At 38.7% G+C, this 25068-nt stretch overlaps 1 pseudogene; it reads right to left on the bottom strand.

The window, feature by feature from the left end:
* Positions 1–404: 404 nt before the first annotated feature.
* On the bottom strand, positions 405–22876 carry LOC137402400 (ras-related GTP-binding protein A-like; annotated as a pseudogene).
* Between the last annotated feature and the right edge of the window lie 2192 nt (positions 22877–25068).

Below are 25068 nucleotides of genomic sequence, written 5' to 3'. Positions count from 1 at the left end.
TTTTGAGTGGAATGAAAATGAATTATATAAAAGCTTTGATACTTTAAAAGCAAGCGAGTTTGAATTTTGTGTGGTGAATTTTTAGTAAGAGTTTTTCCATATCATAAGCTTGCAGTTTATACATATGTAAATACATTTATTCACATGTGTTTATAGATATTTACTGCACAAATGCAAGTGAACTGCATTGAACCCCTGTTCCCATCCATTTCAAAACGCCACATAACAATCCTTGAGACATGCGAGTAAAGTTGAGCATATGTTACTATCTTGGAAGTCGACATCCTTCAAGCAAACATGCCTGCTGATGTAAGATTGAGAACATAGCCAGCTTAGCAGGAGATTGAAGTATCAACACTTAATAATCACTACTAACAACTAACCTGTATGAGAATCACAGTGAATCAGCGGCGTGCAATCTCTTCTGGTTTCTCTAACCTTTCAAAGTGTTTCCTGGCGTTCTTGATGTTTATTAGAGTGGCTGCTGATGCTAAAACCACCAAATCATAAATTACATAATATCTCTTAAAACTACCAACTCATACCTTACCAAGGATATCCTAAAATTGTTCACAAACCATGCGTACAACAACTTGCTTCAGAAGAAATGAAACGGTACTACATAAAAGCTACGATTTTACGGCGATGAAACCAAACAAACCCAAGCAGTAAAGGGTAAACTTGTTATGCAAACGAATCAAAAAGTGTGGTAAAGAAGAAGCAACATTGCTTTAGAGATGAGTGTTGACTTTATCATGAACTTGGACGTTAACTTATTAACAAGTACAGATTTGAAAACCTTATAATTGTGTCAGACTGTATCTTTTCAGCTCAGATTCTTTTGTTTTTAGAACTAAATTGATTGCCTTCCCTTCTGGCTTTAAAAGTTACTGGCCTTGACCTTCATAGCGTTTAGACCAAAATAAAAGCTAAAAGATTCGGGTTCATAGATACACTTTAGAGGAAAATGATATTTTACTTCTATCAAAAATGAAAGCCCTAAAACAAAATGGCCATCAATTTTTTCTAATGAGAAAAATAGCTTGTAGACTTTTTTAACACATCTGACAAACAATTCTACATGTATATTTTTTTTAAATTAATGAAAAGACCTCTGGTTACCAGTTTGTATTAAAGGTAGGTTACAAACGAAATCTGAGGTTGTTACCTCTTTTATGGTGAACAACGACAACCCCATTTTTTTGATGGTTGAAGCTACTGGTCAATATTTCTGTTATTATTCGTTAATTTCTGATGTATTCAATCATTAAAAACAAAAATACTTGAAAACTTCAAGTAGGTACAAATTTTTAATTATTGAAGATGATGTTGCCAAAAACATCAATAAAAAACAAATTGGTTCACTACTTGGCTCCAGTTGAAATTTCGGCATGCGTGACCTTGGCACACAACATCTGATACAAAACAAACCCTTAAAGTATAAAAGTAATAACACAATTTTGGATGCTTATTCTAGCTTCAAACATGGCCAGCATAGTATATGTAGGGTGTATATGGAACAGATGACAGCCATACAAACTTACATATAGTTGAGTCAGACATGATCACCATTATATATGTGTTAGAGGTGAAGAGGTCAATAAATGCCGTAAACTCTCCATTTCTACAAGAAAACAAACACAAGATTACATGTTAAGCAATCCCTATGAAATCAGTTTAACAAACAGCAAATGATGCTCAAGGTTTATCCATCGGTGAGAATGGGTAGTTGGTGACTAAACCGGATCCCCCATATGCACTCCAGCATAGATCAAGAGGGTGGATAGCAGCCCTGCAATACTAAAAATTAAACCTGACATAGCGTGAAAAAGCTTTTCTGACAGTCAACAGCCTGCTAGCTATGTCGTCTCGATAAAAACACCCAACAGAAACCAATCCACTATTGAAACATGCCAAAAAGTCATGGTTACAGAAAGATCTTCGCCCTCACATGGCACGGTACTCAGATGCAAAGAGAGAGCAGAGAAAAAGAAAATAGGGAGAGAAAGAGGGGGAGAAGGGCGAAAGAGAGAGAGAAAGGGGTGGGAGAGAGAGGGAGTGAGGGGGAGAAATAGGTGGAAGAGAAGGGACGAGGGGGAGAGAGAAGAGAGAGAGGAGAAGAGAGAGGAGACGATAGAGAGGGGAAAAAAGAGAGAGAAAGAAAGAGAGAGAGAGAGGGGAAGAGAGAGAGAGAGGGGAAGAGAGAAAGGCAGAGGAGGGAGACAGAGGGGGGAAACAGAGGGGGATAAAGAGAGAGGGGAAAAAGAGAGAGAGGGAAAAGAGAGAGGGGGGTAGGAGGGAGAGAGGAAAGGGGGAGGGGAGAGAGAGAAGTAAAGAGGAAACGATAGTATGGCATGCTACACTCACCTGACTTCCATGCTTTGAAATGATGCAGCCAACTTGCTGCAACTCAGTTTAAATTGTTTTGATGTTGTTGGAAATCTTCTCAAACCAATGGCTATTCCTGTGTTCCCGTAGAGTACAGTGTGATATTACCTGGAAATAACACCTCCAAATGGTAATCTCACAAACCAATACCTCAGACCTTTCCTAGAGATTACTATCTTACTTTCTACTTTATTCTGATCCCTCTGCAACTAAAATCTCTGCAGCTATGTTGCATCCACTTAAAGTCAGAGTCTAGATATTTAAAAATAATTTAAGAGTGGGCAGATGCAGCTGGGCCATCTACTTTTATTACAAATTAAGCAATACCACTTTTTTCTACCGAGCGGCTTTTAGAGTGGCCTTTAGTCTGGAATAAATGATGCTAGATGTTGTTAAAGCGGCGTGCCCCCCCCACAAACAAGTTAAGATAAATGCATAAGTTATAATAATTATGTTTTACACTAAACTTATGCACAGATTGTTATATAAATCAAAGAAACTCGGCCCATCCTACAACTAAAAGAAACTTAGCTCAGCTATTACTACTTACCAAATAAACTGTTTTATCAGCAATTTTGTTGTCAACAAATAGGCTGTTATATACTTTAATATATAATATAATGTAATATTTAACAATTGCCTACAGAGATCTGGTTTTCTTTCAACCTATGAATGGCTAGATTACTGTTTATCCTGTAAGATACAAAAACTATATACAAAAATATGCAAAAAGGCGAGCGTCCCGATCTTTCACGCAATCATGATCTTTAAGGATGATAGCTGAAGTGTGCTATTTTAACAAATCGGCACTAAAGATTGACAGGTTTAAAAAGCATGATAGACACAATTGTTGCAATATAACATATAATTAATAATCTAATGCCATATACCAACAGAACAAAATATATAACTTAATAATTGCTTACGGAAAATCGGTTTTACCTCAACCTATGTATCGCTAGCTAACAATTTATCCTGTAGGATACAAAACATCGCTTATATGGAATAAGAGGCACACACAAAGTAAAATTTATTAATACAAGTTCAACTACCCAAGATAATCCGAAGGAGTACAAACATTGCATACTAATTGCTAAGGTTGGTAATTACCAAAAATGTAACCTTTTCAAACAGCAGCACTTCGTCTGCTTCTTGAACCGAAGCGAACTGGCGGATATTGCTCTCAAGCCTGCTCACGTTCGGAATGAGAAGGTAGACAATAGAAGACCAAGCTCGATAGAGCGTCTCATCCCAAATACTTGTGGCAAAACATTCACAACTCAGTGGCTTAGAGAGTCGTTTGATATCGTCTTCACGCTCATGAAATATCTAAAACAAACGATGATGAAAATTATACAAATTTTAGAAACTAAGTCAGAGCATTTTAAAGTCATATAACATACTTCAAGAAAGTATCAAATCATAAAAATGTTAGCAAAAATAATCTTTTGAAAAGACAGAAGTAATGTTGAGACTGTAAGTTACGGAGTCGTGTAATTGCCTTAATGTATGTACAAATAACTTTTTATTGGCATTGGTAACCATCAACAAACAATTTTTTTCGTGCAAATTGCAAAAAAAATGGTTTTGTTGATGGTTTTTGGCATATATGCCAAAAAAGCAAATAAAAATGAAAAAACAGAAACCTTGAATTATTGAGTGATTTGAACAGGCATGTTTAAAATTTGGTAATCTAATAGTATCACGGAGGAGTCGGGATAGTGAATTGTAGTTAGTAGTAACAGAAAGTTCATAAACTGAAATATCTGATGGTGGATGTAGTATGCAGATGTCACAAAACAAAATGGAAACCGATGTTTGTCACGTGTGTAGTACAATAAATACGAATACTATGTGTATAGTTTATAGAGGATTTTGATTACCTGTAACACAAATGCAGAAACGAGCAAATTTGGGATAAAGCAATATGTAAGTTCCTAAGTAAAAAGTTACGCAGTACCAGACTGCCAGCCGTGACACTCCAAAACCTCCCCTTATGTCACCCTTACTCCACCTGCACGTTTTACCAGAAAACACCGTAGTGCCAGGCTACACCAGTAGGGTTACTCACGAGTCACCAAGACTCAGAAAGACTTATAATAATCCTTTCTAAAATACGACAAGCACAGAGTCACAAGCTACGCGAACGGAGCTCGGATTCCCAATGACAACATGGCCGTTTTTGCTCGTCCGGTGGCGCATGCCCACGAACCCTTCCGAGCTATCGTCGGGCACCCCATGACTACTAACTCACATTTCCCCCAGCTTTTGAGAAGCTACCAGCTATCTCTCATAGTCATCCAAATACCGGGGACGCCATCGCTCCCGCTGCGACCGCCTGAGCATTGACGGTTGAAGCTCAGGCTCATCAGGATCTAAATCCCCGGACGGAACCCCAGCAGTCTGAGGCTCACCATCCATGTTTTGAACTTCATCCTCGGCAGTCTGAGGACCGTCCTCCACATCCCCCTCCGAGACCTCAGCTACCTCACAGGGATGCAGCTGAAGCGGTGGGGGAGCAGCAGAACCGCGTAATCTATCTAGATTAGGACGGCCGTCTTCGACCAGTTCACGGATGCCGTTTTTCCTACTACGGCCAGTGCCAAACCGCCGTTTGCGGACATCCCTCACATGCCTCGGCATGCCATCCACGCACATGTTGTGCTTTGAAATGACTCCGGTGATCACTCCCGGTGCCCACTGCCTAGTGCACGGCGGAGTCGAAGGTTTCACCCACACCTCATCACCGACAGCAAATTTGCCTTGACTGACCTCATCTAACCCGCGTAGATTGGCGTCAAAAGGCACTCGCCATGAATATCAATACAGATTATTCGAGGGTACCAAACCCCCATCTGTACCCTTGCGAGGCGTGACATTATACCAAAATGTCGCCAACTCGGGGCTAATTCTTCCCCTTTCGGCAATCCTCTTGATTGTCCGGTGATTCCTCTCAACGATTCCGTTGCCACTCGGGGCGTAAGCGGCACGAAGTCTCAGAGAAATCCCCCACTTGTCAGCAAACTGTGCAACAGTTGCTGACCTAAACGCCATGGAATTGTCCATTAACAATTCATCACACGGCCCTCGCTCAATTACGACCATGCATAACTGAGCCACGATGTGCGCTGCCGTCTCACTTGGCAAGCGGCGCCAGATAGTGAAACGTGACGGCCCGCAATCAACCATGGACAGGAACACCTGGCCGCCATAGTAAGTCACGTCTATGGCCACCCGGCACCAGTTACCCTTGACAGCTAAACTGCCTGTTTCCACGAGGTTCTCACCTCTCGGAGCCGGGTCAACACGCTGACAGGCCTCACAGCCAGCCAGCTCGCGTTTGACCTGCTCCCGTGTCAAGTGACTGCGTACTTGCTGAGCAAGGTACAGTGTTCTCTCGACACCCAGATGGTGAGGCAAATGAGCCGCCGCCCCCACAGCATCCCCGAGGGTCTCGCCGGTGAAGATGGCAGCAGCCATGCTCTCGGCCTCACCTCCACTCATCCTACGATGCCCAAGCCACTTCTTGGGCACCCTCGTCATTCTATCCGCCTTGTTCTCCACAGTAGGTACATGTACAAGACGCATAGTGACCGATAAGCCGTACTCGGTGATCGTATCACGGATCACTCCAGCCGACGCTTCACCAGCATCTCTGCAGCATCTTTCATGCAAACACGATTGCGCCCATCAATTGTACTTGACATCCAATTGACAACTGTGAGAGAGTCAACCGCCAAGGTGAAGGTCTTGAACCCCCACGCGATAGCCAGGTTAAAACCTCGTCCCACAGCTTCCAACTCGGCAACATTGATGTGTGAATGGTCTGACTCCTTCCTCAGCCACGACGCATCCTCAACAATGCTGCCATCAACCTCAACTGCCACACCGAGGCCCAGAGAGCTAGCATCTGTTCACACAACGACCGAACCGTTCGGTCTTATATGCCACAGACCCCTAACAGGGTCCTCCTGACATACCCTTGTGTAAAGCTCACAAACAAGCGAGCTGACCTCCTTTTCAACAGGGGCATCCCAGGCTCCGTTGCATCCCAGCCGCTTCAAGAAGCTGCAATAGGGCCGCAACCACCCAGCCACTGGGTAATGACCGACAAGTCGGCCACAAAACGAGAAAAGCTCTCTCTTAGTCAGCCCAGCTGGCTCAAGATGTATTTCGGAGAGTGCAGTTCCCCTCGACATTTGCAAATGTCCACGAGTATTTCCCTTCAGAGAAATGCCCAACAACCGACCTCCATCAAGGCCCTCCGGCTCTTTCGTCGCCAGTCCATACTTAGCAAGGTGCTTCCTCAGCTCCTCCATGTCAAGCACAGACTCCTGCACTACTATATCATCGATATAGTGGTCAGTCCCTCGTCAGACCCGCTCATCGAGCGAAAGAACCTTGCCTAGGATTTTGGTCATGATCCTAGGCGCACACGAAAGCCCGAAGCCTAAACGTGTCAGCGCAAAAGAGATCCCCTTATACTTCACGGCCTGGTATTTCCACAGGTCCTCCGAAACATGGATTTGTAGGTACGCAGCCTTGAGGTCAACTACCCCAAGTTTGCCACACAACTGTTTCCACTTCCGGATGTTCTCGCCGCACACAGCGACCGCGTCACCTCCCGTGTGACTCTCGACAAACGCGTTCAGTTCACGGTAGTCCATGACTGGTCGCACTTTGTCCTTCGTTGGTTGAAGCACAGCCAAAAGGAGGATAATACTCTCAATGGGCCGACTCAACCTTTTCAACCAACCTTTTGAGATCCAGCCCTCAATTTCAGCACAGTACCGCTCATGCAAGTTAAGTGCCCGAGTACACTTGTACTCCGCGACCCGGAACTGCAATCTTTTCGGAGATTCCCCGGACCACCGCCAGCTAACGGTCCATCGGCCTTTGGCAAAAGTGGCAACAAAATTGGGGTCGTCGACTCGCAGTGACACCAGATCACCACCCAACGCCGACAACGGTGCCACCCTTGCCACTCCGCATGCGCAGCCAGCCCCAGTATCCTGCCCTGCAGGTACTCCACAGCATCCATTCTGATAGGGTTTCCCCCACCTGACCGAATACTTCGCATCACTTCCTCTACGGACAGTGACGCCTCCCATGTGGTCAATGACGTTGCCACTCAGCAAGCAGTCAACCCCAAGATTGCACAGCTTGTCCATAACAAGTGCCGTAACGCCGAAACAGTGTCCCTTAACACCGACGACCACCCGACACTGACCCTTCACATGAGACGCTTTACCATCCGCTGTCAACAGCGGGTGGCTCAGCCTAAGTCGGGTTGAGCCTGTCAACACCTGTGGACTTACCAGAGTCCTCTCGCTTCCAGTGTCAACCAGACACTGAAAACCGCAACCATTCAGAATTGCTCGAACGACCGGCATACGACTGCTCGTCGTAGGCACGCCAGTCGCCCCAGACAGCCAAGGACTGTCCCGCAGTACACTCTTACTGCTTGCATGTGACCTCCAGCCTCCCCCTGTCACGCCAACGCCACCTCGGGTCCCCCTGATGTTATGGGACCCCTCGTAAGCCTGGCTTACACGGTGTCCATATGAGAGGATGCGGCGCCCCGAGTTGCATCCTCCTGATGAAAACCCGGCTCATCCTCCGTGAGCCCTGCTGCCGCCCCAGGCGGCGGCCGTACAGGACAGTTTCGTACAAAGTGCTCCGTGCTGCTGCACCGGAAACACCCGACCTTCTTGCCAGAAGAGGTATTTTTCGCCCCCGTACCAGACGAAGGCCGCTTAATACGTGGGCAGTCCTTCACCAGGTGTGGACCCCCACATCGAAAGCAACTGTCTTTGCTTTCTGGCTGCTTGCTAGAAGCAGCCCCCAACTGCTTGCCAGAAGCAGTCGCCGGCCGGTTACCAGAACTGGCCGCTGAGCTAATTGTTGAAGGGCGACCCTCAACAGCTCTCCGGGAAACCAACTTTCCCCTCACTTGGTTCAGCACCGAACCAAAATCAGCAGTATACGCCTGATGGTGCGTAACTGCCCACTCGTAGACTGACTCAGGCAGCCCTTCATAGAATTTGGTCCTAAACACCACGTCCTCCAGCGCCACCCCCAGTCTACCGCCAAGCCGCTCCAAGCGGTCCAGGTACACGTCAACTGTCTCCTCGGATTCGAGTCGACAGCTGACAAAGCGACGCCATGCTTCCTGTCGAGGCATGGCGTACTCGGCAGTCAACACTGCCTTCACGACATCCCACTGGGATACCTTGCCCACCCTCATGCGTCCATGCACTCTGGCGGCAGTGCCATCGAGCATGTATGCAATCAGCGTGCACGAAGCAGAGTGCTCCAACTCACACAGTCTCTCGTACTGCGAGAGCCATGTGTTTACCTCAACCGCACCATCACCGGCAAATGGATGCATCTGCCGGCTCAGCCTTTCTAAAATAGGCCCTCGTGCCTGGTTCATCAGATTCACTAAAAAAGCGGCATCTAGAACCAGCGGCACTGTTACAGCGCTCGCGGCGCCCTCGGGTGGCTGACCACCTCCGCCATCGGTAGATGGCTTAGCCTTTTGGCTGCTCCCAGGCTCGCTCATGGCCCGCTCGTGCTCACCTCAGCCCAGCTGAGTGGCACTACCTAACAACAAGGCCAAATAAATACAATATATGCTGAAATAGCTTGTAAGTTACTAAGTAAAAATTACGCAGTACTAGACTGCCAGCCGTGACACTCCAAAACCTCCCCTTATGTCACCCTTACTCCACCTGCACGTTTTACCAGAAAACACCGTAGTGCCAGACTACACCAGTAGGGTTACTCACGAGTCACCAAGACTCAGAAAGACTCTTAATAATCTTTTCTAAAATACGACGAGCACAAAGTCACAAGCTACGCGAACGGAGCTCGGATTCCCAATGACAACATGGCCGTTTTTGCTCGTCCGGTGGCGCATGCCCACAAACCCTTCCGAGCTATCGTCGGGCACCATGTGGCTACTAATTCACACAATATATTCAAAGATTTTGCGATGGGATGGGTGAAAGTGCGGTAAGAGGGAATACGGGATCGGTAGTGCACAACTTTTGTAGTAATACACAATTATTTGGATCAAATGTTCTAAAACAGTATAAATATGATAATCCAGCAGAAAAATTACGCAAAAAAAGTTGTCTTATAGTCGGTTTATTAGCATAAAAATACTTCTGTTGAAATGAATATACTAACATCCAGTTAGCAAAAAACAGATTCACAAACAGACCTGCAGTGTGTTTTATAGAATATATAAAGCTGAATATTGAATTTTTATACTAAAATGATGATTGATGCCGACTAAAAGCAAGAACATCAGTTGTTATGATGTAACATAAGATCTTCAAATTATAAGCTACTCTCCTTCTTCTTATAGAATGTCTTACCATAGAATGTCTCATAGAATCTTAGAATGAATAGAACCAAATGAGGGATTGGTGCATACAAATGTTTAGATGTTAACTTGTATACAATCCTGCACACCAAAATTTTACCTTTTAAATTTGCTACCAGGTGTATCAACATCTCCGTTTTGTGATAGATATTATTAGTGACTTTTAATACTCGTACATAATATTTTGCTTTGTTTCATCACATAAAAGCCAAGAGCTTATATGAACGTGAACTTTTGTCGTCAATGCTTTTGGATTTTTTATAGATAATTTCTCTACATTGAATAAAGAACAGAAAAAAAATATCCGGATCAGTTTTCAGGCTATCATTTTTGTGAGAGTTTTTAGAGCGCAGTAACAGAAACTTAAAGGTTGACCTGCGACAAAATTCACATTACAGTTATTTGGTATCAAATATTTGTTATTAAAAGGTTCACCATGTCTTACTCTGCCGTTTTGTAGGGGCAAAATATGGGGTTAAAAGTATATTTGGGAAAATATTTCGACGAATGAGGTTGCATGAAAGTGTAAACAGAAGCGCATCGTGTTTAACTATGTCCCATTTGAGCCATTTTGGAGAGGGATTCCAGCCTACGGCGTTTTTGTGGTGGCTGCGATTAACTGTTCATTTTTGAGATTTTCAGAGTTTGTAATCACATTTCCACATATTGTGCACCTACAACACAGCCGAGTAAGACATGGTGAATCTTATGATACCAAATAACTGTAATGTGAATTTTGTTGCGAGTCAACCTTTAATTCAGTTGCAGTCAAACAACCAGCCAATTAGAGCAGTGTCAAAAGTCTACCTATGATGGCTTTCCCAATTGGGTTGTGGGATCACAACATACATTTCTGGCAACTATTGGGTTTTAACAACACTGCAGTTCCATGAGTTGAAGTAAAGGGGCCAGTGAAAGTTAAAAGAAAACTGTTAACAAAATACTACAATCATTACTATAATAAGAGAAGAATCTCTCTGTCCGAAGCCATGCTAAGAGTGTTTGGAAAAAACTCACTAAATGGGAATCAAACCCATAACTTCGGTTTGGCAATCAAGCCCGCTACCATTTGCACCACCCATCCACCTTGTTGCAGCAATGAATAATTGTATCCATAGTTATTACGCCTGAAGACCTCCACGGCAAACGGGACTGCCGGCCCGCTAGTCATACCTAATATATAAGAAAAGTGAAGAACTACTATAACAATGAAAATCTCTATCAATAATTACTCTACTAGCTCACATTCTCACATATAATTACGGTCTGTACAAATTCGAGATTTGAGACAATTCTCGAGGTGGTTGCTAGGTGGCGAAGTACACCAGAGGCCGCCTTCGAGAACAGTATTGCTCGGTCTTTCTTGTCGGATCAGTTTGAAAACGTTTTAAAAAGACCAGCGGAAAGTGATAGCAAAATGCGCCGAGCCAGAAGAGGATAATGAAAATATGAAAACAAAGAGAAACTAAGAATTACGTTTTGAGTAAGATTACAAATTATTTTCAAGAACGTGTTTATTAAGCTAAATTCATGTAAGTTAAATTTAAAGTTTGTTATGTTTATGTCAGAAAAGTTTATATTTTATGTCGCAAAAGTTTTTAAAAAATCTGTACAGCAGTGTGCATAATAATGTGACATTTTATTGCGGGCCATAACCACAAGGTACTTTTTACTTTGTGAACATAGGTAGTAAATTAAAACAACTAAAACACGGTTTTCCATCGTAATATCCTTCTTTTAGGTGTTTTTCAAAAGTGGGAACAGATTAATATGTATTTTGCTGTTTTATATAGGAAGTACGGCTTTAGGATTGGAGAAAATTGACATATGAGCTCAGTCCCGGAATGCATCAAGATCATAAAGCAAAGGTTTGACTGTAATTTCCAAATTATATTGCATGCAATAAGATATCTCATTTACATAAAATAGCCTAAGTCGTCTAAGGCTACTAGTTTACCATGAATTTTCAAAAGCAAATCATCCTGATTTAACTAAATCACCAACTCATTCCTCCATTTTAAACCTTATCCATATGATTTATAAAGTTTTCAATTTATAATAAAGCATTACACTCAGTTCTTAAGAAGTCTGTCGTTTCAATAAATCTAGTGAACTCAGTTCCGCAGGAAAACCCTTATACCTGATCACGTTGGTCTTCCTGAACCAGGTCCATATTGTGTACTAGGCGGAATATTCTGGCATCTTTGGAATGGGTAAGAAGGGCGTCCAAACAGCTTTGGTAGTAGTGCATATCTTTCTTAAGCTCCCGGCTTTCCATGTCAAACATATATATTAACACCTGCCAAAAGTTGGCAATATTATAATTACATGTTGCTTGAAGGCCAATGCACACTATCGCTCAAATCGATGATTAGCTGTGCGATTGATCGCAACGATGGGCTGCTATGACATCATTTTGCAATGAGCAGCCAACGTAATCATTGCTAGCGATGATGCGATGGACTCTTAACAAGTTGACTTTTGACACCGAAGATTGTGACTGTTAGCATCTTGATTTACTGCTTGTTGACCGCATCGGATCCGATTTCAACAGTTGTGAAGATTGGTGTCAATTCATATTTGCAAGCATGGTTATAAATTACATAATCAGATCATTAAAAGATAACACAGAATGCAATTTCGTAATTTCTATTAATAAGCAATACAAATAACAACACAAAAAAGGTGATGATGAGGTCTATATGCAACTGTGAACCGGTCAACGCAATGCCCAGTTAGATTATAGCAGAAAAAAAAGACTCACTCCCGCTCCAGAAGATGAACTCTTAGACTATTTTAAAGTCGAAAATGGTCCTATGTTTTTAACATATATAGGTAGTTGGTTTCAAATCACTGATTCTTGATGTTTTTTTATGACTGGCAGCGGAGCTATATGGTGAAATGGGCAAATTTATAAAAATTTGTCTCGTAATTTTTACAGGCACAGTGTTTTGAAAACAATCTTGAAATGTTATAAAAGCACGAAGCAAAGTACGATATTTATATAACCAAAAATTGTCAACAAGTTTTAAGGTAATAAAAAGCTCTTTAGTACAATATAGAAAATATTTTTTACAAATAATATGAACTAGCCTTTTTTGAAAGAGAAATAAAGGATTTAAGTACACAGCTGGAGCATTTCCCCACATTTCAACAGAGTAAGTTAGTCTTGAGTTTACACAATAATTGTAAATCAGTAGTGAAATATATTCAAGAAGACACTTGGAACATCTAAAGAATAACCCTGAAATAGGACGTAATTTTAATTTTTGAATAAAATTTCAATTTTAATTTTCCATATTATGGTTGCATATTAGAGATAGGTCAAAACCTTTATGACAAATATGCACAGGTGCTACTAAAAAAACATGACTGATGGTATCATGCTGGAGAGGCAGTGGTATTTCAATATTAATGATATTCAGGTATTGGTGGTTGTTGAGATGTTAAGAGGACCGATAAGTCCAAAATCTCGCTTAAAGATGAACTTATGAAAGGTTTTAGTAGATTTTATCAGAAAGTATCGATGTTTTTCTATCATTTACGGTGTTTAAGGTGTCTTATGTTTGAGGTTGTCTGATTGCCAGGAAGTTTCCAGATTAAAGTCGACAAAACTTGATCATAGGTAAAATAATTAGAAGGAACATGCTAAATTGATGTCGCTAGATATACTGCTGCCATGTTATTGATATCAAATTATTGTTAAGGTCAAGCGCCTTCCCTTAACTGGCTACTGCAATCCACCCCTGTTTCAGGCAGAGAAAGAGTGTATGAGTTCAAAGTGAATAAGTTTGGATTTGACTGTATGCGCCACAATCAATGTACAACAGATGCATTCACAACTCCACTGGGAGCCTGGCCCATCTTGCCAAGTCACCCAATTTACTACCATATAAAAGGAAGGTGGATATGTACAAAAACAAGTAAAAGCATAGCACACGGTCGAAACTGAATACAATAATAATATAAAAATAAGTATAAGTATGATTAAATAATTATTGGCGTCGCCGATTGAAAACGTACAGAGTAATAAGAAATAAGCATATACAACCGACAGGGGAGAGGAATCACGATATTTAAAAGGACAAGACAGTATAAGGCATATAGGAGTAAATAAAGTAAATGCAACGTCCGCCACACTATTGTGTTCAAGTTGCAGCATTACGCGTTTCTATTCCGTTGATATCTTAGCTGACGTGACGTCATAATTGTACATTCATTTGAATCTGAATTTTTTTTAACCACAATGAAGTTTTGTCAATTTTAATCTTGAAACATCATGGCAGTCAGATCACCTCAAACTTCAAAAACAATTACAATGGATAGAAAAACATCGATAATTTTTTACCTTTGAAAACCTTTTAAAATTTAATGTGAGTTCATCTTTAAAGGAAAAGGGATGATAAAAAGAACATAAAACAGTAACAACATGACCTGTTTTAAATTCTAGTTTTGTTACAAATTGTGGGCCTATATGGCCTAAAATGACATGTGCCACTTTTGATTTGACTTTGAACATGAATGTCAACTTTCCATGAAAAGAGGTCAACTCTCTGACACTTTTCCATGTTTCGCAGTGAATGCCAAACTCAGAGAGCTAACTTTTAAATGCACCCAACGCTGAGATGGCTGTGATTGACTCACAACGGTTTAAAAGAATAAATAAACCGACACTGTTAGAGATAAGCAATTTACCTCTACGTGTTTGAATATGCTATTTCTTTGGCTCACAAAGTATTGCTCCATAAAGGCCTCCCGTCTGAAATAACAGAACAAGGTAGTACGGAAGTGAACAGTTGTGTAAGTAACTGATACAAATGACTAGCGAGTAGGTTTAGACTATCGTACACAAATGATGTAAAATAAAAAGTAGTCTACAAACAAAACATCTAGTAATACCCTGCGAATAAAATTTGCATTATTGTACATTTTTGTGTATATTGCGACAGCAAAACTGAAATAAAAAACAAGTTCAAAAATTGAGTAACAAGTGAGCAACTACTTTACTGCTGCCTCCGACAAAAGGAATTTCATGAACACTTGTTAATATGATTGCTTATCTATATAAATTTAATTGTTTGTTTGTTGGTCTGCCGTATGTCCAGTTATAGCAATAAAATACACACTTACAGCGGTTGATATTGCTTGGAACAAAAAATTGCTTTGCACTGGAATTAAACTGGTTTTGCAGACAGGTGTGCTAACCACTTAACCATACGACCACTTTGCCATACTATGGAATAATTGTGAACATACTTATTAGACCTGCCATTTTTTAATGACGCACGGGACTACTAGTGTACTAGAAAAAAATACAGGGCCAGACTTCTCCAAAATGCTATAAATATATTAGCCTAATGGCCGGCGTTGCCAGCAATAAAAGTCTTTGGAAAGAAAATTCGTTTTTATTTAACATATACAACATTTACCATTTTAAATTCTAAACCTCATATCTCGAGTAAAATTGTTCTGCGCAGTTTAAAGAAATTAAGAAAAAATAACACTGAATGCCTATAAAAATGCTAATACAATACAACATAATGGTAATAACAACGCTAATACAACATGATGCTAGTAACAGTGCTGATGCAATACAACATAATGCTAATAACAATGCTGATTTAATACAACATAATGGTTATAAAAATGCTGATGCAATACAACATAATGGTAAAAAATGCTGATGCAATATAACATATTGCTAATAACAATGCTGATACAATACAACATAATGCTAATAACAATGCTGATTTAATACAACATAATGCTAAAAACAATGCTGATGCAATACAACATAATTGTGAAAAATGCTGATGCGATATAACATATTGCTAATAACAATGCTGATGCAATACAACATAATGGTGAAAAATGCTTATGCAATATAACATATTGCTAATAATAATGCTGATACAATACAGCATAATGCTAATACAAATGCTAATACTGACTTTATGATCTGACCATAATTTCACCTTTCAATTTACTTTGAGAAAGAAATTGGACTTGTCTTCCCTTGGTTTGCTCACATTTGATAACACGCTTAACATTTGCTAAAAATAGATATTATGCAACTTTTGCTTGGCACTATTAAAAAAAATAATTTTAGTAATATTTGGCATTAAGGATATCATTCGTTTTATAGAACTAACAAGTATATAAAAGGTGTCTGTTACATTTGTATTTCATAAACTGAATAGCAACAAGTAAGTCCTAGCCTGTGAGCACTGGCTCTGAGTAACAAGATCTAATTAATCACAATGATTACTAGACAACGGCTGCTCTCTATATCTGCTATGTTTTCTCTATATGCTCTACTCTCTAGAGTTTTATAAATGTCTCACATACATGACAGGTAGCATCTGATTGATATATGTTATTATTGACACCATGAAGACTTCTGTGTGAACCGAGTACAATCAAACCTCAACACGCTAGCATACCACGTTCTGAGACTGACCTGGTATGTCAGCTCTCTGGTTTACAAATTAGCTACAAATTAATTTGTACCAAGTAAAATATTAAAATGTTAAATTACAGTCATACTTCAACTTACGAGCTTAATGCGTTCCGAGACTGAGCTCGTATGTTAATATACTCGCATGTTGGTGCAATTTATTTATATATAGAACAATTAAATATATATTGATTGGTTTCCATACTCTAAAAAAAGCAAATAAAACACTCAAAACAAGATATTGTAACAGAAAAAATATGTTGGTTATTCTCCTTATATACGTACTGCATGCTTTTAAAAAGCAGCAAATAAAAAATAATGCAAGGAAATGTGATTAATTAAAATGTAAAATTAAATACATACAATAGCAGTTAACACTCGCGTTTGCCAGGGAGGGAGATATAACTTATCCTTCGTTACAACAGTTGACTTTTATAAATTTGGATTTTATCAAAGTGTTAAAAGACAAACTTAGAAGCAAACCTAAAAGCAAACTTTCATTTTCAACTAAACGTAATTAAAATTTCTTCGGCGTTCATAGTTGGAAGTTTCTTGCTGGTCCGCGAGAAATTTTTCCTTTTTTTCGCTTTCACGACTAGCCGGCCGTTTTAAGATAAACCTATCTAAGGACGTTTGCCTTTGTCGCCCTTGCAACATGTTGCGATTAGGACGAACACAGGTTTCGTCACAAATGGTTAATGCACGACCACTAGCCAGCTTGTCCGAATGTCTATTAAACAGTTTGGATAGATAGCGCCGGCCTTTTCACATAGCATCGTTTCAGTTACGCTGTCACCGGCTAATTGTTTGTTCAATGCCATCAGCGGTCGTGAAGATCGCTGCACCGTTTAGAAACTATGGTTAGTCCTTTTGCGAACTAAATGCCCTGAATATAATCCTTCTGTTTGATAATTATGAATGTATTTCTGTCATATTGCCGAGCTAGCTCAATCACGCATACACATTTCGCATATTTTTCAATATTTTTCCATTTAATATCAATTGTTATTATTTGCTTTTTCTTTGTATTATCTTTCATTTTACTGGCAAACTTTCGGTCTACGCACAGTACGTTTAATTCACATAATTCTGCACAGAAAATCGTGCACAAAAAACACAGTACAAAAATATAACCTGAGCAGTTGAAAAATACAGAGTGATGATGTTCTCAGAAAACACCTCCGGCATACTTGGCAACTTACACAAGGGCTCGTATCTCAAACATGGCTCGTATGTTAGTGCTAAAACGTGCTTAAAAACTGGCTCGTATCTCAAGTTTCTCGTACGTTGGAGCACTCGTAAGTTGAAGTATTACTGTATTGAAGTTATTATAATTTATAATTACAATTATTATGAGTTTATTTACTGAAATAAATTCATTTCCACCCACTAAACAAAAACCAAATGTTACGAAAAATTACAATGAAAAGGTGTTTTTGTAATTGTTTTATATCACTACATACACTCACAAAATAACAAATACCTATCTAGTGGTTATGATATGCAATAAAATGCAAACATATTATGTACATTACTGAGCAGAGTTCCTACCTTCAGGACAGGCTCTAGTGGCTATTAGTGGTGTAAAAGAGACTTGATGAAAACATGTTTGGTAAGCCACACTTTTGTTACACTTTGTTACATAACAACTTTTAAAATTTTAATTAAATCAGCGAATCTTACTACACACACATTACAATAAGTTTCTATCTTATGTTACACAAAACGTAATATAAACTTGTCTTCAATGTTTTGTTTTTCTCTTTTTATTCTCGTGCTCGGTCACTACTACTACGCGAGCTGTATAATATTTTGGTGTTTCATAAACAACAGGCGTACCCTAAGGTCTTGAATTTTTTGCCTTGCTTTCGACTTCCTTTCATCTTCGATTCTACCAAGGCTATTTAAAACTTTTAAAAAAAAGTTCAAGTTTTAAAAACCGAATGATGCTATTTTTACGAGTGGCTTCTCTCTTCATAAGTGGCCAACTAGTAGCCACATGGAGAACTGTTTCATATACCTGTATTTAACATTTGCATCCGTATCTATTAGCAAATATTTGTTCAGAAGTTTTGTCATATCTAAATAATCTCGTATGTTGGGCACTCATATGACTAGGTATAACTGTAGCATTACATATAAGTAAACTATAGAACATCCTTTTAATTATTGATATCTAAATATTGGCATAATGCCAGAAGACAAAAATTTAAAAACAACCAGCGAATAAGTTTAGGGAACTTCACAAGGTTTTTAATTAAATTCAAACCAAACTGTAGTTATTTAATAAATGGAGATTTCCTTTCAACCTATATTAGGTTGATAATTACATAAACCCTTTAGATATTGTGAAACACTCACACATCTCACGTCTCTGTGTGTCTTGTTACTCTCTGGATGGCTAGTCACCCTCTGCTTGTTCAGCCACTGTCTCCTTGACTATCCATCTTGTTCATGTCCAGCCACTTGTTCAGTCTGTTTCACCTCTTCCTGACATACCTAACCACCTTCTACCAGTTCATTAGCAGTATTAAACACTAATTTAGACAATCTATTTCCATAGATTGTACATAGCCTTACCATCAAGCCAAAGGAGTCAACATTGAGTATTCAATTAGCAGCCATTAGGCTAGGCTACACTCTCAAAGATATTGCATAATGAACCTCAAGGGTAGACAGCTGCAGTCAGGACACACCAATGCTAGTAAACAAAGCTTTGCAACAAAGAAGCAATTAAAAAGGAGATTTGGCTTTTTTGGCTAAATTAGCAAATTTTATTGCGGGCCCTGACATCTCAACTGATCTGCCACAACAAATGTGAGTTTACAATCCTGGGCACAGTGCTAAAAATGAAGGCGTTGATGTTTTTAATGACATGTGTCACCAACAGCATCATTCTAATTCTTTGCTAACTAGTAAATAATTTGCTAGTTAGCAAATAATTACTACACTTTTTTTAACAACGTTCTTTTAGAAATATATACCAAGAAAGAGTACAGTTTAGCTTTAAAAACATTCAGAGAACCAATCAGAAAAGAGGCAATAATTGATGAGGCATCTGGGTAATGAGATTGAACTGAACTAAGACATTGTGTTAGACAGCAAACTCTGTAAGATGTTATACTTACCATTAACCTGGCAGTCTAGTCAGCCACGAGAAATCATCAAATATAATAATAATCTACAGCAAATGATTAGCATATACAATAGTGTCAGAGTTGGCCAACCGAGAGGTTGTCGGTTCAAACATATAGAGCTTTTATTACAGTAATAAAGATAATAGAAAATATTAAGCACACTAGGAGTTGCTCTCACATGACTGTTCATGATTGAATTGTTTTTCATTTTTTACTGCACAAATGGCTTCATGTCCTGAAAATTACAGAATATCAATTTTAACCAATTTCCCTTGGTTGGAGAGTGCTTGGATAGTTACGAATCACCCGCCGGCATCAGAAAATTATAAAATTAACTTATTAGTTTCGAGTAGATAAAATAAAGGTTCATTCGCAATTATATGACTTACATTGCTTACTTACAGCTCAGCATTAAAAAACTGAACTGAAGAACTAGCAGGCGCTACCCATCACTTGACATCTCTAACAGGTGCTTCCTATCACTTGACATCTCTAACAGGTATAAAAACTAGAGCGAACATATATATATCATGATGTCATGATGAAAGCCATTGGGGTAGAATGGTTAAACATACTTATAAAGATATATCACGTGTAACATCATAAACCGATGTCTATGGTACTGTTATTCTTTGATTTTCCAGTAGTTACATTAATTACTTGTTCACACCTGCTTATAACCCTTGCGAAATACTCGATGTTATAAATAATACACCAATTCTTTTTAATAAGAAAAATATTATTAAAAATAATATAATTGTCGTAATAATTATCTGCATAGCTATACCAAAAGGCCACAAAATGAATGATTCACGCATGATAGTATGGCAGTTGGTAAACCCGGATGCCGTGGGTTCGAATCCAGGCCGATGCAATTTTTTCTGCAACTATCATACCAGTTTTGATTAGAGTGATGCTGGCTTGCATCAGATAAGTTGACCAAAGGAGTTATCTTATCTATATATATGAAATGTTTTCTTTTTGTCTTTTTGTTAAACCCTATATTCAGTTGTAGCAGTTAAAATCTAGCAATGAAAAATCCGTGAAGTACTGAATTTCATCTTAGCGCCTCCAGGTGGCGAACATAACAATTAAGCCGGACACGAAAAACAATGGATTCTGCAGTAAGATGCTCACGCTGAAATCGCTTGCTTGAGGTTAATAACTAGCACTGTTAACTGTTATGCGTAACGATTGTTATGCTGGCCCAAAACTCGCGTATTGTTTCAGTAACAATTATAATAAAGATCAAGCTTTCCAGGTAAGCCACTCAATTTCATTAGGTAGTTATTCTATCATCCATTGCAATGGGGGCCTTCATCTAGTTAACTATAAATACAGCTAATACAAGTTCATGTGCAAGTATATAAATTTCATATATAGACCAATGTTTGATGAAAAACAGTGTCAAATAAGAAATGCCTCAAAAGTTGCTGAAAAAAGTTTAACAATGTTTAAATGTGTCCGCTGCAGACATTGGTACAGGTTTGTGTAAATAGCATTAGGTAAACGACAAGACAACTCCAAAAAGACTTACAATTAATGTGGAAAAAAACATTTCCTACTTTGTTTGAGACCATAGACCTATTAACTATACTAGACTGGGCAATTTAATGCATCATGGCTCAGCATTGTGTCCTACCTAAACAGTCACATTCACATTAGTATAGTTAATAGGTCTATGTTTGAGACAGACAATACAAAACTTCCAACAATACATTACAAATCTAAAGTTATAAGGAAAGACAACTCAGAAAATATAGGCTCTAGAAATGTATCCATAAAATTATTTCTTTTAAGATTTCAAACGATTATTTTGACAAAAATGGGCTGGTGGTTGAAAAAACATCTAACGCAAGCAAAAACCTTTGACAATGAATGGTGATACAAAGGAACCACAGAGGTGTAGAGGATTCAGAGAAAGTGTCGCGTGTTTTGAATAGAATATGGTATTTGAGTTGCTGAAAATGAAGGTGTTACTACCCTGTATGATGCAAGTTCCCTTAAAGCGTGGCCAAAACCCCAGGTTACTACTGCTTTTTTAACACCTCAGAAAACCTTTTACATAGTAAACAAGTTAAAAAGCAGGTCTCACTTACATATTTTGGCGCAAATAAAATCAAACATTTTAGTGAGCACTCCTGGGCGATTAATTTGGTAACCTGCAGAAGCCTACACACAAAAGATTTAATAATAAGCCAAAGAGCAAACTTCAAGGAATAGTCATAGTGACAGAGAAATAATAATTATATTAGTAGTTTTTATTGCTACAATAAATGGCTATTATAAACAGTTTAACTAGAAACAAGTTAAGCAGCATCAAGTTTATCAGGGGTGTAGATTAACTTGTTACGAATATAAAAAAGGGGGGGTCAGCTAGATATGATCGGTACACTTGGACTAGCATCAATACTACTTTTACTAATTTTATGATCTGACAATAATTTCCCCTTTCAATTTACTTTGAGAAAGAAATTGGACTTGTCTTCCTCTGGTTTGCTCACATTTGATAACACGCTTAACATTAATTTTGCAAAAATTAGAAATTATGCAGCTTTTGCTCGGCAATAGTAAAAAGAAGATTTTTAGTAATATTTGGCATTAAGGAAATCATTCGTTTTACAGAACTAACAAGTATATAAAAGGGTGTCTGTTACATTTGCATTTCAAAAAATATGCTGATATAAATTATCACTGGATAGCAAAAAGAAAGTCTTAGCCTGTGAGCACTGGTTCTGAGCAACAAGATCTAATAAATAACAATGACTATTATACAATGGCTGTTCTCTATATCTGCTATGTTTTCTCTATATGCTCCACTCTAGAGTTTTACGAATTTCTCACATGCATTGGTAGCATCTGATTGATATATATTATTATTGACACCATGAAGACTTCTCTGTGAGCCGAGTACAGTTAGACCTCAACATGCTAGCATACCACATTCTGAGACTGACCATGTGTGTCAGCTCTCTGGTATCTCAACTCAATTTGTACCATGTAAAATATTAAAACGTTAATTAGATTATTGAAATTCTTAACATTTTATAATTATCATTATTATGAATTCAAAACCCTTCAAAACAGACTGTAGTGGCCATTGGTGGAGTGGGAAAGAGTTGATAGCAACTTGTTTGGTAAGCTATATTTTTGTTACACTTCGTTACATAACAACTTTTAAAATTTTAATTAAATCAGCGCATCTTACTACACACACATTACAATAAGTTTCCATCTTACGTTACACAAAACGTAATTAAAACTTGTATTTAATTTTTAGTTTTTCTCATTTTAGTTTCCTTCTCGGTCACGAATACTTAGCCTGTCTTGATAAACTGTTGTTTTTTGCGGAGTTGTTCCCCCGTCGAGCGGCCGAGCAACACAGCAGCGTGTCAGGAGACGTACTGCACCTGATGCATCAGCTGCGCTGAAAAGGAGTTGTTCTCTTCTGTCAATGCGGCTTGGTCGCGATGTTATGTCGGTCGCTCCATCGGTTATCATAACGAATTTCGCGCAAAAATTTATGTAGAAAAAATAATATTATAACGTTTAACCAGTCTCTGCGGTAAACTTTAGTAGAACGTTGTGTTGCTCACCCGCTCGACGGGGAAACAACTTCACAAAAACAATAGTTTTTCAAGACAGGCTAACGAATACTATGCGAGTTGTAAAACATTCTAGCATTTCATACACAACAGGCGTACCACAAGGCTGTGCCATTTTGATGAGGTTACAATATATTTAGATAATCTAGAATTACTGACATAATATTATATTTATTTACCAGAACAATAGCTACAAACATCAGAGTACTTGGCATCACACAATATATTTATCTGTGACTTGTAGCTTGATAATTAGTAATGTATGTACGCAAACTCTTTGCTAATACGCAAATAATTTACTAACTCTCAAAGGATCTTCAAACTAGCAAATAATTTGCTAGTTAGAAAATCATTTGCTGACTTTATTTCTACTACACTATTACTAGAATTTTCTTCAGGAAAGTTTTTTTTTAAAAAGCTTGAAATTAAGCTTTAAAAACATTCATAGAACCAATCAGAAAAGAGACAATAATTGATGAGGCATCTGGGTAAGGAGATTGAACTGAAATAAGACATTGTATTAGACAGTAAACTCTGTAAGATGTTATACTTACCATTAACCTGGCAATCTAGTCAGCCATGAGAAATCATCAAATTTAATAATAATCTACAACAAATGATTAACATATACAATAGTGTCAGAGTTGGACAACCCAGAGGTTGTCGGTTCAAATCTGGAATGAGTCACTCTTTTTCCAATATCCAAGTTGCTGCAAGAGTCTGGAAAAAAATCAAATGGGCCAACCACAATCTAAATTATAAAGTGCAAAAACTGGAAATAATCTTCATTTTAATAAATTTAAAATAAACTTAAAACTAGAAAAAAAATTCAAATGTTTTTAAAATCCAACGAAACTTTTTGTATTCAAAAAGCGAAGATATCCTTGTAAACTAGGTTAAAAATTTCATAAACTCTTTAGATATTGTAAAACACTGACACAGCCAGTGTCTCACTGCGTAGTCTTGTCACTTTCTGCATGGCTAGTCACCCTCTGCTTGTACAACCACTGTCTCCTTGACTATCCATCTTGTTCATGTCCAGCCACTTGTTCAGTCTGTTTCACCTCTTCCTGACATACCTAACCACCTTCTACCAGTTCATTAGCAGTATTAAACACTAATTTAGACAATCTATTACAATAGGTCAACACAGCTTTGCCATCAAGCCAAAGGATTAAACATTGAGTATTCAATTAGCAGCCATTAGGCCAGCTAGGCTACCCTCTCAAAGATATTGCGTAATGAACCTCAAGGAGTAGACAGCTGCAGTCAGGACTGACCAATGCTAGTAGGCAACAAACTGCACCGATAAATCAAAAACCAACTAAGAGATGACCTTGACCTTACGAAGATACTGGGATTTTAGCTGGCTGTACCGTAACAGAGGTATATTTATACCGACTTGCAGTTCTAAAAATCAAGGTGCTGGTGTCGTTGATGCCATGTCATAAGTGTGACCAACATCAGCAGTCTTCATGTGAGCAGCATGAGCAGTACTGCTGGTGTTTAAATGCATGATATGAAACAGTACGTTATTTTGAGCATCTAAACACAATATGGTAGCCAATCAGAGCTTTTATTACAATAGTGTCAAAAATGGCAATCATTAAAATATTTTAAGCAATTTGCACCCTTTTCGACGTGAGCAGTTCTAAAAACATATATTCATTTCAATTATTCATTGCATATTATAAGAATGACAGAGTGATAAGACAGCTATTAAGAAGATGAGTATGTTTGGGAGAAAAAATAAGCACCTTCCTGACGTGTCACATTATTCCAAAACACAACTCATCAACTGAACAGAAATAAATATTATATTTCATACAGCTACGTATGACCAGACTAAATTACAGAGCTGCAGCTGGAGAGCTATAATAAATATCTACTGATATCTTATTGGCTAATGTAAAACGCTGCTCAAAAACTGCAAAGTATTTAGCAAAACCTAATAGATTTGCTTTTTGGTAATGCAATTTTTGTCAGCAATGGATTAGCTTATTTGCAAATGATTGGCTGAAAAGGACATCATTTGCTGATATGTAAAGGATTTGCTTATTTGCAAATGTTTGCCTGAAAAGGACACCA

This window comes from Watersipora subatra, chromosome 8, assembly GCF_963576615.1.
Source record: "Watersipora subatra chromosome 8, tzWatSuba1.1, whole genome shotgun sequence".
NCBI classification, from domain to species: domain Eukaryota; kingdom Metazoa; phylum Bryozoa; class Gymnolaemata; order Cheilostomatida; family Watersiporidae; genus Watersipora; species Watersipora subatra.
The sequence above is the reverse complement of the archived record's forward strand: the minus strand, read 5'-3'. Positions and strand labels throughout refer to the sequence as shown.